This window comes from Podarcis tiliguerta (assembly GCF_965153285.1).
Source record: "Podarcis tiliguerta genome assembly, chromosome: 1".
Classification (NCBI taxonomy): Eukaryota; Metazoa; Chordata; class Lepidosauria; order Squamata; family Lacertidae; genus Podarcis; species Podarcis tiliguerta.
In genome coordinates, this window is record NC_139534.1 from 61,523,823 (window position 1) to 61,541,959 (window position 18,137).

General features: G+C 41.5%; 1 protein-coding gene across 1 annotated transcript in view; it reads left to right on the forward strand.

The window, feature by feature from the left end:
- Positions 1–10,924: 10,924 nt before the first annotated feature.
- BRSK2 (BR serine/threonine kinase 2) overlaps positions 10,925–18,137 on the forward strand; it is a 380,957-nt gene continuing 373,744 nt past the window's right edge. Inside the window, exon 1 of the mRNA XM_083424840.1 lies at positions 10,925–11,221. The gene's annotated coding sequence lies outside the window, so the exon portion shown is untranslated. The remainder of the gene's footprint in view (positions 11,222–18,137) is intronic.

The following is an 18,137-nucleotide window of genomic DNA, read 5'->3' on the forward strand; positions in this document are numbered from 1 at the left end:
GTACATGCCTATTCAGAATTAAGTTCTAACGAGTTCGCTGGGTCTTACTGCAAGGTAAATTGGTATAGGATTTCAACCTTAGGCATTATTTATACACAAATCTATTATCTCCCATTGACCAGATTACAGCAGAAGTTAACAAGATGCTCCATGCCAGAACACCTTTCAAAATAAAGAATGAGTTGGGTATAGGATATGCATATAATGTGGTACAATAAGCTGGTTATCCATACAATACACATCATGTAACACTGCCCTGCCCATGTAATTCCTGTATATTTTATTATATTTTAAATATATTGTACATTGCCTAGAGAACTTCATCTAGTAGGCAGGATATAAATGTTCCAGACAAGCAAACAAATAAACATGTTATAGGGGAAACCAAGACAAAATACCTTACCTTCCCAAACAACACCAACAACAAATAAGAGGCACTAGAAAACTAGATAATAATGATGATGATTTATTAAATTTATATACTGCCCTTCATCTGTGGTTTGCAATATAGAAACACAAAAATACATAACATAATGACAAACAAAACAATAACTCCCATGTGTTGGGACAGAGCTGCAGAACTTCTCTCACAGCTGTTGCAGCAGCAAGGTCATGACTGTGGAGGTGCACCTGTGGAGCCAGTCCAGAAGTCCTACAGATGTGCCAGTATACCCTGACTTCACGGCCATCTGTCTTACCCAGGCCCATCTAAGAAATCTGCAGTGATCATAGTTTTGGGAGGGTGAATCCACAGTTCCGCCATATCACGTGAACTGTTACTGATGGATCCAGAAAGCGTAATCCTTGTGTTCATCTAGAAAACTTTTGCCTTCTAGCAAAACTACATTATGGATGATGACCCATTTTTATCAATTGAAAGGGGGGGAAATAGTGACCCCCCCCATGGCACACGGAAAGTCCACTACTAAATCCTGATTCATATGTTACTATAATAGCATGTTTGGATCCCAAGCTGCACGGGCAATATTTGGATACAGAAACCTTGCGGCTCACACAAATGACATGGGAAGTGACTATTTGTCATGACTTCATTCCTGAGTAGCAGCCAAGACTCTAGCACAGAGGGGAACTGACTGGACCAGGATGACCAGTGATGCAAGCTGCAGAAGTGCCAAACCCAGACCCAGTCCTGTACACCAAGCCCATCCATCAGAGACCTCGAAACTAGGACCCTCAGTCAGCACCACTTGGGAAAGGAGTTGCTGTCTCCTTTACACTAGGTGTTTCATGATTGCCAGTACCTGCTCATCAGTGCAGGCAATGCACAAGGCAGCAGCTGATGGAAAACTGATGGATTGCTAGGCTGTGGGGACTAACTCTTTAAAGAAGTCTTGAGTCTTCAACAAGGAGGTAGAGTCTGGGAGGGAGAAAAAAAACTTGGTTGAGCTCCAGATTCTGTTAGAACAGGCTTTCTCAACCTCGGCCCTCCAGAAGTTTTGAGACTAGAATTCCCATAATCCCTGACCACTGGTCCTGCTAGCTAGGGATCATGGGAGTTGTAGGCCAAAAACTTCTGGAGGGCTGAGGTTGAGGAAGCCTGTGTTAGAACAAGTTGTTTTGTCTGATCAGACCTATCCAAGGTCCTGAAAACCCTACCCAATTCTACCTGCCTGACTAAACCACCATAGAATGTACAGTATATATGCTGTAATACTCGGTCGTCCCCTCATCATCATGACTGTATGAGGGCCATACTTCCCTTGGGGCTGGTAGCACTGATTTGATCAATCAATCATGTTATTTATTTACTAATAAGTGCTTTTATAGCACTTATTATATTCCCAGGACAGTATGCAAAAGAAGAAGAATAGAAAAGAATTAAAAATCCAGCATAGGATTTAGCCTTGCAGAAGTAGCAACTATGCTGCTATAGTAACATGTGCATTGGGGGCTGAGAGATAAGTTAAGAATGAGCCACACCACATCCATCATAAATATATCCACTTTGGCTTTTAAGAACATGAAATACATTACTCTCATAATTTTTTGACTAGAAAAGAAAATTCCTTCCACATTGTCCCAAAGTCAAGGAATCCTAATCTCACCGTAGCCCTGGATATTCCACTCCTGACAAAATCTACAACCATCAGCATGTTCAAGCAGATGGAAACCTACTCGGTAAGCACTGCATGCTGCTCTTTATTGACCTCCATCAGGCCCTTGACCAAGTGCAGCAAGCAACTGATGGGATATGAAAAGGCAAATCAGTGTTTCTGCAGCAATGGTGTGATTGACAGATGGGGCTGCCTAGTGGAGCAGGAAGTGAAGCTGTATCGAAATAATATGGTTTTCTATATGTCCTTGCACTCAACAAGACTGAGTACTGTGACCATCAGTGGTAATTGAATGTCATCTAATGAGTGTATTTTCAGAGGCTATCATTGCATTACAGTGGGCATCATTTTTAGTGAGATGTTCCCGTTGATGTTGTCAAAGGTCCATGTATATCATTGTGATTGCCAGTCTTGAAAAGCCATGTTTCTGAGTATAACAACAAGCACCTTCCAATTCCGGGCTACAACCTGAATAATCCCTGCTGGTCATTTTTTCAAGGGAGATGAAAATATAAGGTATTTTGACAATGACATAGGTATCCAAAGAGCATCTTAGAAAGTAAGTGCTTCCCTCCCTGGCAAGAATAAAGCCTGCAATGTGAGTACTACATAGAATCCAGACTATCATGCTCAGCACACACAAAACTAGTCCGCAGAGCCAGTTATATACCAACTGTACAGTGTAGCTGCAAAGGCTGAAGATTGATAGAATGATGCCTGTGTGCTTGATATGGATATATTACACTCACACATGTAAGTAAATTACCAAACTGAGTATACAAAACCCACTGCTATGTGATCATATATACACACCCATTGTGAGTTCAGTGGTGTGACAGGATTGACATGGTAATTGACACAGAACAGGTATCAAGTTAAACCAACCTTGACATCTTGCTAAGTAAGGATCAGGCAAAGTAGAATCCCTTTGTATAAGGATGCATTTTCCTGCCACAAAGATGTGAATGGAACATGCTGCATTATTAAATGCAGTTCACCATCAGTCTTAATGGCAAATAAAAGCTGTATATAAGAGAGAGATTATGTGGAAATGACTTGGAAGGCCTGTTTGATTTGTGAAAAGCTGAATTTAAGGGCTGATTTGCTGAATAATGTCTTCAGTTCAAGTCTACGTACCTGAAATAATAATTTGCTCTTCAGTTATACTACTTGTGACATACAAAGTATTCAAGCCTTGCTGGAGATTACACAAATACTACAGGATGTTTGGGCTTACAGCACAAATCTCTTGCTGCCATGACTGAAATGTGATTGATAGATGGCAGTGATTGGGTGCAGCGATATGAATATACTTTTCTTCATCAAATTGCCTGAGCAGCCAGTAAAGGAAAGCCAATAGAAATGTGCAAGTGTGACATGCCTTGTGTGTTCTGGAGAGTCACCACATGCAAGTGGATCATGACTGGGTCTTATCAGATGTAATGGCTGCTGTTGTGTAGCAGGTCACCACTACAGATTACAGTGTTGAAATGGCATTACAGTCCTGTCACATGATGTCAAAAAACATACCATACACCCATTTTCAACTATTGATTCATTGTTTATTTTTATAAAACCACATGGTGAAGCATCACTCTTAGGTCTCATATACACATTCACACAAACCTTTCATTTGTGTACAGTGAGTGAAAAGAATGTTATAAGGAGCTAAAAACAAACATAGACAACTATTATTAAGTTTGCTTATTATTTTTGTGTTGTATCTTTTTAAATCATAAGTGATTTGTAAGCCGCTCTGGAACCCTCTTTTGAATAAAGAGCAGAATAAAAATTATTCAAACAACAAAATAATGAAATAAGGATTGTTCAAAATTGCATTTGTATTACTTATTGTCCCAGAGTACACTCAAATCTGAAATAATTTTATTTAGCCAACATAAAAAAATCATGTTGTCTTTCTTTGCCATCCATAAAATTATTTTGATATAGAGAGATAGAATGAATGTGCATTGTCTAGCTGTTATTTCTATAATAATACAACACTCTCTCAGCACTCCATGGGAATATGAGGATGCAGCTAATCACTGTTTGCCTAGTACTTCCTAAAAATGTATATGCAGTTCAGAGAAAGAGGAAAACTAGACTGCAAGTCACATGAATATTTTTTAATGTTTTCCTCTGTAAAGTGTGGTTTTTAAGAGTAACTTTGTAACCATGACCAACCTGAGTTCAATGAGACTATTGACATAAATTACTCATGAGCATAACCATTTGCATGATTGGAAACATAATAGATAAAGGTAACAAGGAACATTTTGCACAACACATTCCTACAATAATGGTAATTGGAAATGACTGGAAAAGATGGTAAATTTACAAATACCAACAAGCATTTCAGCTAGAATCAGGCAAGAAGTCTTTGAAGAACTATTAACTCAGCTTCATCAATTAATTTTTAAAGAGATCTAAGATCTGATACATCCACCCAGATTTCACTCATTTTCTGAAATGGATTCAGAAGCTAGCTGCCAAATGAACCTGTGGGTTTTGCCCTGGCAAGGAGGTTCATATGCAGCACAAGGATTGAAAGCATTTCTGTTTGTCCAACTCACTTACCTACTGAGTTCCTGTGCATTCCTGCACTACTTTTCTGCAACAAAAAGGAATAAGAGGACGTGTTTAACCTGCCCCCACTTCAAACCTAGCTACTTCCTCTTAGGCCTGTCCTGTATAGTTGCTGTGTGTGCTTGCGCACATGCATGTTTAAAGATAGCAAGCACACTGACGGACTGAACCACAGAGCTTTCCTACACAATCCTCTGCTGCTCATTGGGTGGTGGAACATATTTTGTTTTATTTCAAGCGCTGTTCGTTAATACTTTTAGAAATGGTTGTTTGTTGTACTTGCGTTGTTATTGATTATATTATATGGGTTTAGATTGTGCTGTATGCTGCTCTGGGCACTTGTAGTAGAAGAATGGGATGATGATAATGATAATAACTAATATATGAACCAGCCACACCTACAAGAGTGTGACATTTAACTGTTTATAATGTTTGTAATGCACTTCTTTTTCCTGGTCTTTGACAGCTGCAATATATATATATATATATATATTTGCTTTCGTAGATTTTCACGGGTACAGGAATGCAGGTTTTGGTGTCCTCGGGTGTCTTCCCGTGTAAAAGTTGGGGTGTCTAGGCGACGTTTCGACGAGGTCTCACTCGTCATCTTCAGGCTGGTGCTTTCGGCTTCTTGTTACTGGAACAGAGCAGGATCTCAGTGTTTGAGTTCCTATAAATACTGTTGAGGAGGTGTGGTGTATAGCCTCCAATGTTCTGGGCAGAGAGGAGGTTCCCAGGCTAGTGTGCCTTTTCTTCTTTTGTTCCTTAATTACTTGAGGGATATCTTGAGTGATTTCTTGAGTGATTTCCTGAATCCCACTTAGGTGGGTCATTAGGTGTGGATTAGTTGCTAAAGCCTTCGTGTCTTGAACTCTTGAACTTTGTGAAGAGTTTTTCTGAGAAGATGGCTGTACTGCACTTGGTTGTGCTCTGGCTTGGCTTCGTGTATAGGGGCGAGCTGTGGTTTTGTGGCCTGTGCCAGCCAGATCTGTGTAGGGATTGCAGGGGAGTGCAGCATCCGGAGGTGCCACCCTGGTTTGGCTACTGGATGGTGTCTGTAGTTTATCTGTGGAGAGGGTCTGGGTTTGGGTCTGGTGTGGTTGATTGGTGATGGCGTTCTGTGTGCCTCTGGATCTGGTGTCAGATTTTGTGGGGAGGGCTAATTTCCAGATGTCTGGCAAGCGGGATGTGTCGTCACGCTTGTTCATGTTGTGAGGGTGTTTCTCTATCTCGATGGCTTCCATGATTATTCTCTTGTGGTGATGTTCCATGTTAAAGAGCAATTTGGAATCTGCAAAATTAATTTCGTGTCCTGTTTCTTTCATGTGTTGGAAAAGAGAGGAAGTTTTTTCTTCTTTTTTGACGGCATTCTTGTGTTCTGCGATACGTGCATTTATTCGTCTGTTTGTTTGTCCAATGTACGTGGCTGGGCAGACTTTGCAGGGTATTTCATAGACCCCTTGGTTTTCCAACTGAATTTTATCCTTGGGGTTTCTGAGGATATTGGCTATTTTTTGGTTGGTGCAAAAGGCTGTTTTGATATTGTGTTTATGGAGGATTTTGCTAATTTTATCTGTAGTGCCCTTGATATAAGGAAGGAGGGCTATGCCATTGTTTTCTTCTGTGTCTTGGTTTTTGGGGGGTGTTTCTTTTTGGATTAGCTTCGTAACCCTGTTTTGCTGGTATCCATTGGCAATTAACACATTTGAGAGATTCTGTAACTCAGTTGTCAAGTGGTCTTCGTCAGCCAGGCGTTTGGTTCTGGAGATGAGAGTCTTGGCTACGGAGTTTATTTGTGCAGGGTGGTGGTGTGATTGTGCATGTAAGTAGCGGTTGGTGTGTGTTTTTTTCCGGTAGATAGTGTGTCCTAGGGAGCCATCAGGTTTTTTGTAGATTAGGACGTCAAGGAAGGGAAGTTGGTTGTTGGCTTCTATTTCCATAGTGAATTGTATTTTGGGGTGTAGGCTGTTGAGATGTGTGAGGAAGCTATCCAGTTTTTCCTTACCGTGTGGCCAAATTACAAAGGTGTCGTCAACATATCTGAGCCAAAGTTTGGGTTTGTGTTCTGACTTGTCTAAAGCATTGGTTTCAAAGTGTTCCATGTACAGGTTAGCGATGACCGGTGAGAGGTGATCCCATAGGTGCTCCTTCTATCTGTTTGTATCTTTGTCCATTGTGGATGAAGTACGTGTTGGTTAGGCAGTGGTTGGTCAGGTCCAAGATGTATTCGGGGGGATTGTATTTGTTTTGAATGGCTGTCAAGGCTTCATTAATGGGCACTTGTGTGAAGAGAGATACAACATCGAAGCTCACAAGTAGGTCATTGGGTTGTAGGTTTTGCTTCTTTATTGTTTCTATGAACTGGAAGGAGTTTGGAACGTGTGAAGAGATGGATTCTGCATAGGGCTGAAGTTGCTTGGCGAGAAATTTAGCGAGATTTTGTAGAGGTGAGCCTATGGAGCTGACTATTGGTCTGAGTGGTGTTCCTTCTTTGTGTATCTTGGGGAGGCCGTAGAGTTTGGGGCATCTGGATGATCTGGAGACCTCACACAAGACAGACACACACACCAACAAACTCCACAAACTAGAGAAACGCCAGAAGCCCAGCCACCCTCCACAACAACCCATGAAACAAACAGTACATAACATATCAGACAGGATCCTCACCTCAACTGAAACCAAAGTACTCTCCAAAGGTTTCAACTTTGCAGTCGCCCCGAGACGCATCCCCACGGAAAACATCATATGCGGAGTCGAAGCTAGCCTAACCAAAATCAATCCAGATGAAGCCAATAAAATCAGACTTGAAGTCACCAACATCCTCTGCTCCAGCAAACCACCCAGAAGCAATTTACACAAAGAAGAACAGAAAGCACTCACCAACCTGAGGAAAGACAACAACATAATCATTCTCCCAGCAGACAAAGGTAATGCCACTGTTGTGATGAACACATCGGACTACCAAGCAAAACTATCAAATCTACTCCAAGACCCTACCTACCAACCTATAAAAACAGATCCCACCACCTATCTGGAAAAAACCACCAAATCCAAAATAAAAGCCTCTCCTATCAGTGAAGAAATCCAGCTAAGAATCATCCCCAGAGAAAAATCATCCAGATGCCCCAAACTCTACGGCCTCCCCAAGATACACAAAGAAGGAACACCACTCAGACCAATAGTCAGCTCCATAGGCTCACCTCTACAAAATCTCGCTAAATTTCTCGCCAAGCAACTTCAGCCCTATGCAGAATCCATCTCTTCACACGTTCCAAACTCCTTCCAGTTCATAGAAACAATAAAGAAGCAAAACCTACAACCCAATGACCTACTTGTGAGCTTCGATGTTGTATCTCTCTTCACACAAGTGCCCATTAATGAAGCCTTGACAGCCATTCAAAACAAATACAATCCCCCCGAATACATCTTGGACCTGACCAACCACTGCCTAACCAACACGTACTTCATCCACAATGGACAAAGATACAAACAGATAGAAGGAGCACCTATGGGATCACCCCTCTCACCGGTCATCGCTAACCTGTACATGGAACACTTTGAAACCAATGCTTTAGACAAGTCAGAACACAAACCCAAACTTTGGCTCAGATATGTTGACGACACCTTTGTAATTTGGCCACACGGTAAGGAAAAACTGGATAGCTTCCTCACACATCTCAACAGCCTACACCCCAAAATACAATTCACTATGGAAATAGAAGCCAACAACCAACTTCCCTTCCTTGACGTCCTAATCTACAAAAAACCTGATGGCTCCCTAGGACACACTATCTACCGGAAAAAAACACACACCAACCGCTACTTACATGCACAATCACACCACCACCCTGCACAAATAAACTCCGTAGCCAAGACTCTCATCTCCAGAACCAAACGCCTGGCTGACGAAGACCACTTGACAACTGAGTTACAGAATCTCTCAAATGTGTTAATTGCCAATGGATACCAGCAAAACAGGGTTACGAAGCTAATCCAAAAAGAAACACCCCCCAAAAACCAAGACACAGAAGAAAACAATGGCATAGCCCTCCTTCCTTATATCAAGGGCACTACAGATAAAATTAGCAAAATCCTCCATAAACACAATATCAAAACAGCCTTTTGCACCAACCAAAAAATAGCCAATATCCTCAGAAACCCCAAGGATAAAATTCAGTTGGAAAACCAAGGGGTCTATGAAATACCCTGCAAAGTCTGCCCAGCCACGTACATTGGACAAACAAACAGACGAATAAATGCACGTATCGCAGAACACAAGAATGCCGTCAAAAAAGAAGAAAAAACTTCCTCTCTTTTCCAACACATGAAAGAAACAGGACACGAAATTAATTTTGCAGATTCCAAATTGCTCTTTAACATGGAACATCACCACAAGAGAATAATCATGGAAGCCATCGAGATAGAGAAACACCCTCACAACATGAACAAGCGTGACGACACATCCCGCTTGCCAGACATCTGGAAATTAGCCCTCCCCACAAAATCTGACACCAGATCCAGAGGCACACAGAACGCCATCACCAATCAACCACACCAGACCCAAACCCAGACCCTCTCCACAGATAAACTACAGACACCATCCAGTAGCCAAACCAGGGTGGCACCTCCGGATGCTGCACTCCCCTGCAATCCCTACACAGATCTGGCTGGCACAGGCCACAAAACCACAGCTCGCCCCTATACACGAAGCCAAGCCAGAGCACAACCAAGTGCAGTACAGCCATCTTCTCAGAAAAACTCTTCACAAAGTTCAAGAGTTCAAGACACGAAGGCTTTAGCAACTAATCCACACCTAATGACCCACCTAAGTGGGATTCAGGAAATCACTCAAGAAATCACTCAAGATATCCCTCAAGTAATTAAGGAACAAAAGAAGAAAAGGCACACTAGCCTGGGAACCTCCTCTCTGCCCAGAACATTGGAGGCTATACACCACACCTCCTCAACAGTATTTATAGGAACTCAAACACTGAGATCCTGCTCTGTTCCAGTAACAAGAAGCCGAAAGCACCAGCCTGAAGATGACGAGTGAGACCTCGTCGAAACGTCGCCTAGACACCCCAACTTTTACACGGGAAGACACCCGAGGACACCAAAACCTGCATTCCTGTACCCGTGAAAATCTACGAAAGCATATATATATATATATATATATACACACACACACACACGCACGCGCGCACACACACACACACACACACACACACACACCTTTTTCATAGTCATAGAATTGGAGAGTTGGAAGGGACCACGAGGGTCATCTAGCCCAACCCCCTGCAACATGGGAAACTTTTGCTCAGGCTCGAACCCTGATTGAGCTATTCCAGCTGACAATGAGTGACATAAGGGTATAGGTGATATAAGCTGATATAAGGGTTCAGGTGATCCCTGAGGTATCCTGGTCCCAAGTTATTCAGGGCTTTGTAAATCAATGCAAGAACCTTGAACCTGGCTTGGTAGCAGGTGGGCAGCCAGCGCAGCTGTTTTCACAATGGTGTCACATGTTTTCGACCAGCAATTACCAGCTGCAATCTGGCCATAGCATTCTAGTCTAACTTAGACTAACATTTAGTGTAATGATTACTCCAGAGAAAGTACCTGCCTCACAGCTCAGAATGTGTGTTAAGAGTATTAGAGAGCCTCAGCAAATGGTGGAATGGAGGGGGCCCCCCATTTTAAGACAAGAAATCAGCCTTCACCTTTCAGCTTTTATTAGCTCCCTTCATGTGATTAAAGGGCCAGAGAGGCCACACTGTTAGCCAGTACCAGATTTACTCACAATCTATAGCTCAGGACCTCCAATTATGAGGGGCCTCTAGAAAAGCAAACAAAATTTGATATAATTGGTTAAAAGATAAAGGAAACAGGGAATATGGACTCTAAAACAGACCTTATCATTCTGATAATGACAAAGATATACTTGATTATTTCTAGTTTCATTGTCCTTTCCATTAGAATAAAAACTTTTGGGGTGAGTACTGCCACAGCACCTCTTAAATTTGGCATAGTTAAAGGCCTCAGAGTGTCTTAATCCAGTCCTGCTGCTAGCCCTGCTCCTGCATTTGTGTGACTCCTCAGCCCACCTGCTTATTCCCACATGTGGAAAAAGGCCATGTGAGAAAGGGAAGCTCACAGGTGTAGGCCTTTCCACATGTTAGCATCTACAGGAGCTCAAACCCTGCTTGGGATTAACACTTGAAAAGGGCGGGAACTCTTATAACACTGAAAAGTGCAGAAAGGAGAAGCAGGTGTTGCTGAGGTAACAAAATGGCCAGCATGGGCAGCTGGCTGAGGTAGACTAATTATTTGCTGAAGAAGGCATGAAGAAGACATGGGTGAAACTGAGGTTTTGTGACAAATAGGTCTTCCTGAGAGAAAAGTGTAAGCAGCTACACTGAAATGGTGGAGACCTTGCTGCAAGACATGAGACAGAGTAGATGCTGAGGCTCTGTGTGTGGAGAATAAGCAGTTCTGAGGAGAACTCAAATGTGGCAGCAGTGCTGAGGAGATCTACAGGTCTGGTCAGAAGACTCACAACAGTAAGAAAAATCTGACTATTCTACATTTGTGACAAAGGTAAGGGGGAAGGCATAGATATATATTTACAATTTCCTTTCCAGGGCTGGATTTAGGTTTGATGAGGCCCTAAGCTACTGAGGGTAATGGGGCCCTTTATATGTCCAGCTGCTCTATGTCAACAACAAATTGTCGCTGTTTTGTGTGTTGAATATATGGTAATTTATGGACCTAACAGGTATCTAAAGCCATTTGCCACTGTTGCTGTATGTAGGTTTTATTTTATTTGTTTTTTATCTTATATTTTGGAAATGTACATCCAGTTTTTTTCCTTTAAATTTTTTGGGGGGCCCCAAGAGAGTGGGGCCCTAAGCTATTGCCTGTTTAGCTTATACGTAAATATGGCACTTATCCTTTCCCCCATTCTTGTTCTCTCCTCAGTTCTCTCTGTTGGTTTGTGACCATTCTCTTTGCCTCCTGCTTTTTTAAAAATTTGTTTACATGTAACCTCACACACACCCCTCACCAAGAAAAAGCCATTCTCTGTCATTAAATAGCTTTGGTGCTGACATATGTCGGGGTGGGGTGTCAGGTGAGAAGCCTCCCATTTTGGGGCCTTCAGCCTTTGCCCTGTGAGTCAGCAAGGACTGTCTCCATGCTCCAGGAACATAAGCTAGAGTGAGTATCTGTCTGTAACAGAAGAGTAATAACGATGCCCTTTTATAGCAGTGCCAGGGCCAGCCCTATTATTAGCCAAAGTGAAGTGGCCTGCCTCACCATCAGGTTTTAACACACCACTAAAGGGCCGCAAGTTATAAATTATTTAGGGTTTATTTGTTTTTTTACCACCATGGTGAGGTGGAGTGGGGAGCCATTTGGCACTAAATGGCCTTGAACCTTTGCTGAGTAGTGCTGTGGTCTTGGCTGTCATTGCTACATGCCTATGCTCAGTGCAACTGAGTCAGTTGTAAAATGGTGGAAAGTTTGCACAGTAAAAAGCTATAATTTATTTGGTACTATTAATCAAAATGGGGGAAGATGCCAAGCTAGAGTTGTTCAGCATAATTCAATGGAAGCCAGTTTACTGAATCAGTTCAAAAAAGCAATTTATGGATGAGAACTTTGGATGAACAGCAAAAGGTGTGTCTTTTTACTACGGATTTCTGTCATCTCCAAGGAACTTTCCGGTCCTCATTTAATTTATTCTTACAACAGCCCTCAGAGGTACACTTTAGGCAACATACCACCTCAGGGTTTGTGAAGCTTCGCTATGCTTTGGCATGGTCTGAATGAAGAAAATGTTTTTTGTCCACAAATCAGAATAGAAATGATTGTTTGAAGCAGGTTTGCAAATCATAGTTTATGACAACTGTGGCTTGCTGTGATGTCTGACTTGGAAAAATATATTTTTGTCTATTGCTCTGCCTGCAAAGGTTTCTGCACCACAGAGATGTGCTACTGAAGCCGATGGAAAATGCCAGAGAACAAGCAGCCTGTCCTCAGCTCTCTACTCTTTCCCCAGCCAGGCTTACACTTGTGGTTTCCCTGTACAGCACAACGCTCACAGTGGTCCATAGTACAAAATAATAATTAGACAAACAATTAAACTAATTAAAACCATTTACTTGCAAACAAAACATTACATGAATTCATTCATTGTATGTTTTATATGTTGGAAGTCACCTTGTAAAGCCTTGGCCCTGAAAGGCAGTCTAAAATGTTAATAATTAAGATATAATTTAAGGAAACAATTTCTGCAATAATTAAAAGAAGTCTCAAACTTAAAATGAAATGCATCCATAATGCACTCTCATTCCCACTGGCCCTGCTCCTAGCCCATCTCAGTGCTCCAGCCACCCCTCTACACCCAGATGTAAAACGTGCAACCATCACACGCCTTTTGTATTTTGCATACAATGGCAATCAATCATCTAGTGGCATACTTTGAAAGTCTCCATTTAATTTGTGGCTGCAATCCAAAGTTGAGCTCAGCAACTTTACTCAGTTAATCAAGTCATATCGGTGAGCTTGTTTGTGATGGAAGAGGGATAACAAAAGGGCTCCCCCCCTTTTTTTTTGCAGTGATGCAGCATCGATGGAGCTTTGAAGCCTCCATGATCCCCAATTGCAAATGACAGTTCTGCACCCAATAAGCTGCTATTTGCAGCCAGAGACAGAGGAGGGTTGGAAGCCCCCACAAATTCTGTAGCTGCAAATTGAAGCCAGCTCTCTATAGCCCAGAAGAACTGTTCTGGGATATGTGGGCATTCTTTACAGCTCCTACAAGATGTAATGATGCCTACCAACTTAAGCCCTATGCATGCATTACTTTTGTGTAGGGCAAAAGCATGTAGAGTGTGGAGCAGAGTTTTGTTTTTAGCTTTACCCCTGGTGTTGGGTTTTCTATCAGAATATGCTATCAATGGCAGGATATTGAGCAGAGCTAATGTCATCTTGCTCAAATCATATTCATGGCTATATACAGACTTTTTAATATCGCTCCAGACTCACCGTGTCCTTGCACTGGCCCATAAGCTGGTAACAGTAGGTGACTTTATATTATCATTACTTGGCATAAGTTAGTCGCATGTAAATTTACATGTGGCTACAAACATATGGCAAGCTGTCATCTGTAGTGCCTAAACATAAGGTGGAATGAAGCATCTGTGGCTCTCCAGATGCTGCTGGACTCCAGCTCCCATCAACCCTGACCATTGCTCATGTGGGCTGGGGCTGATGGGAGTTGGTGTTCAACAACATCTAGAAGTTCCTCATCTGTTACATAAGGCGATACAAATTTTACCGCTCTTCCACAACTGATCAGAAATGCCAAGTAGAAAGGATGTGCTATAACTAACCTCATCCTGAGATTTTTACACTTTGGTGAGTTTATAGGAACCTACCACATAACCAAACATGGATTTTGGGCTGCACTTCTTCTTGACTACCTCAGTTCTCATTAACAAATATATTCACGTTTCAGCCAGGTGCCTAGTCTTTACATGTGATTTGTTTCCTGGTAAATGGGTTGGAGTCAATTTTCCTTTTTCTCTGTGGAATGAAAGTAAATGGAAAAACTCAGTGAAGCACCTCTTATGTGACCCCGGTCAACGCACGTCTCAGAAGTTATGACTCTATCTGGAGCTACCTAATGTCAGCATGTATGATTTACCTGGCAAAGTTGTCACTCTGACCTGTAATAACATAGTACAATATTGTTGGCTTGCATGTTATAAAAATGATGCACAATGCTCCCATCTAGAAGTCAGAGTAAACATTTTACATAGCTCCTTGTCAGTGTATAAATGGTTGCAGTTAATCGATGCTATAAAACTTTCCTTAGGGTCCTGGTATTCAGGCTTTGCACCAGAGAAGGCAGCTTAAATCTGACATTTTAAATACTGGTAGTGTTAATGACATAATTCTGGCTTTGGGAATTCCCACTGGTGAAATAGCACACAGCGTGCAATACAAATGTCAATTTTAAAAACACTTTCTGCAGCAAAAGGCAAAGAAGCAGCATAATCACAAACACCAGTACAGTGTTACTTTTATCTGCAGGAAGTTTTAACTAGAAGTTTAGAACACCGTTAGTGCCTACATCTAATAGCTTTTAATATTAATGGAAGCTTTGGGAAGAGAGGGAGTCACATACTTTCATATCAAGAAATGAACAATTTGATTCAGTATCGTGAAAATGCTGTGAAGGCAGAAATCCTTAGAGGTGTGTATGTGTGTCTACTTGTAATTGAAACCACAACTTTTATAGATTTATTAAACTCTCCTGGTGAAAACCAATATCCCTTCCTGCAGAATTCTGTGATTTAAAAATATCTGCTTGCCCACACATAGATCTATGTCCCTTCACAGATACCCTTACTGCACACATGCAGGGGGACGGGGGACGGGGGGGGAGGCCAGTGTGGGATGCAACATCAGGGGTAAAGCAAGAGGTCTTCATGTTATGTCCATGTTTCCCCTATATATGCGAACATGAGGAAGGTCTAGTGATGTGCTCAGGAACCACTTTGCTTTCATAATGCACTACTTTTAGAGACCTTCCAGCTTTGTTGTAACTCCACAGAAATCACTTTACCTTCCCTCCTGAAACACAAAATGGTGGCCCTGTCATCTAGAGCTACAGGAATATTGATATATTGCACATCTGATCTACTTTCATTCCTGCCACACAGTTCATGCATGGTCTTAAATTAAGGAATAATTAAATATGAAATAGGCTCAGCAGAAAGTATTTGCTTCCACTTAACTGTGAAAGAGAGTATTCCAGTGGCCGAGGTCAAAAGTCTGCCTGCCTTAATTCTTGATGTGAAATGCAAGAGGGGAAAATGTCCCTCTACTCCCTCAATGACTCCTGTAATTAGTTAGCTAGCTAGCTAGTTAGTTAGTTAGTTAGTTAGTTAGTTAGTTAGTTAGTTAGAACTTTCCTAACCCAACCTTTTCCATAAAGTCCTACGGTGGATTACAATATAATAAAGTTATAAAAACAAATAAAACCATTACAATAAAAAACCCATAAGTAGAACCATTTCTAGTGGAATATTTATGGTGTTTATGACGATGCTGTTTTCAAACTCTAGCCCCAAATTTACCTGAGTAGTTTCTATAACAGACACCACTTGAGACCTCTCTACATCTTTGGAGCACCTTCCTGTAGCCAATGCAAATCACAGCATTTTGCTTGATGACTAGTATCTTCAAGCAAAGATAGCATAGAGGCGTCCAGACTTGTGTTGGGGAATCTCCAGCCCATGGGTCAAATATGACTCTCCAGGCCTCTCTGGCTCTCAGAACTCTTCCTAGGTTACAACCAACCACCAGTTCTGCTTGTGCTGTCCCTAAGTGTTGCCTGGCTGGATTGTGTCCTTCAACTGTGGTGATTGTGATGATGGCAATGATTTTGATTTCTTACCCACCCTTCACCACAAGGTCCAAAGGTATGTTACAGCAATTTAAAAATATGTTATTAAAATAAGTGTAAAGTATAAAATAATTTTAAAACAAATGCAAGGAAAACAAGAGGTGCTATGGAAAATACATAATCACAGTGCCAGATGCACTTAAGTGGTGAGGTTATTTCACAATTTAGGGAATGCCATCTCCTGGGCTGTCACCACCCCCTGAGCCTCTCATACCCACCTAGGTGAGTTATGGCCTTGTCCAAGTCTGGAATTTTGGGTTTGAAAGCTTTGAGAGGAGATTCTCCTCCAGATTAAGGATGTGTTTCAAATCATTGCTGCTGTATATGTACTCTTTCTAGCAACTGATACTTCCCAAATTTAGCTTGAATTTTTTATATATGTAATTGTGACTTGTGTTGCAATGCATCCCATTGAACTCAATAGTGCTGACTTCTGAGTAGATATAAGCAGAAATCTGCTGCCAGCTACAGTGTGGAATCAAGCGCAAGAAGAGGTTGCAGTCCTAGTTTTTCCTGGGTAGATAACTGCTTCCTTTATTAATTTATAGGTGGTTTTGTGATTGCAGTACTCCATAACCTGTATATGTGAAGAGTAACCTCCATGAGAGAGAAAAAGTGGTTTGAAACAGGCCTTTGGACCAACCTCCCATTGGAGTTGGGGAGGATATTATTACTAGAAAATTGGATTCCTGAACCCCTCTTACTACATGATTTAGGTCATGGAATGCTATCATTTTATTTGAAATTATTGGAGTGTTTCTGTATGGAGCCTGTGAACCTGAAGACATGGAACTTTTTCAATAACTTCCTTATGGGTTGTATTCACTTTTCTGAAATATATTTTGATGGGCCTTCTTAAAGGGTTGCCCTTCTGCTTTTTCACTTAGGTTCTTCAATTCAATAGAGTAGCATGATATTTCTCTGTTGCTGGTTAAATATACATTGTTTCTCTTCTATCTTGAACCTTAAAACTGCATCAAAACTAAACTGAAAGTTTGCCATCAGCAGTGCAACATAACTGTATCCCAAAATACTTACAGGTGTTTATGGGACTTTGCTACAATCAAGGGAGTAATTAAGGTGCCTGTTTGGCTTAGCAACATTCAGATTTGGGGGTTGTGGCTATTATGTAGACATAAATGACAGTGATGTTGACTGTGGATTATGGTTGGTTTGCAGCCCTAGAATGATTCAGCATTGTACAAATACACACAAAAACATGATGACCACGAATGCCATATTTAGGGTTTTAAAGGGTATTTTTTTCACATTAAATAAGCCTTAAAACGTTTTTCATTTTCCAAGTACTTTTGCTAGGCCAACCTTTGTTTCTCTTTTGTGTATGTTTCCTTCTGTCTCTCCCCTTTTCTCATTTTGAAATGTTTTCTGAAAACATTTTGGTGACATTTTACTATTTCATATAAATGAACATGTATCGATGAATCAAGCCATGGTCCCACAGAGTGCTGTTCTTTGATCATGGAAGAAAATGTCTAGAACTACAAACATATTTCAAAATCCATAGCTTTGCTCAATTGATTTTGTCACCATCAAGGTAGCTGAGAGCAATTCAACATCATGCCATTTACTATGACAAAAGAACAGGCAAGTAGGTAACAGTGAAACAAAACATTTATTTGGGCACAGTAAGAACAGGCAGCAGTTACTTCACCCTGTCTCATCAAGTTCCTAGTTAAGGCACAGGAGACGAACAGCCTCTGAGTACCTACCAAACTCTGCAGCAGGGTCAGGTCTCCTAGTGAGTTTCCTACTCTTTCCAGCATCTGTCATCCAGAGTACTGGAGACCCCAACACTTGCAGAGGTGCAGCCTATACTCCTCAATCTCAGATAGAACTATCTTCTAAAGTCCTTCACCAACTTCCCTCTCCTCCTCGTGGGGAAATTGGGTTTTATTTCTGCAAGGGCCTCCATCCAATTAGGCACCACCTACCTAGTTAATACATGAGTCGCCTGTTTCGTCTGTCTGCTTCTCCTCCCT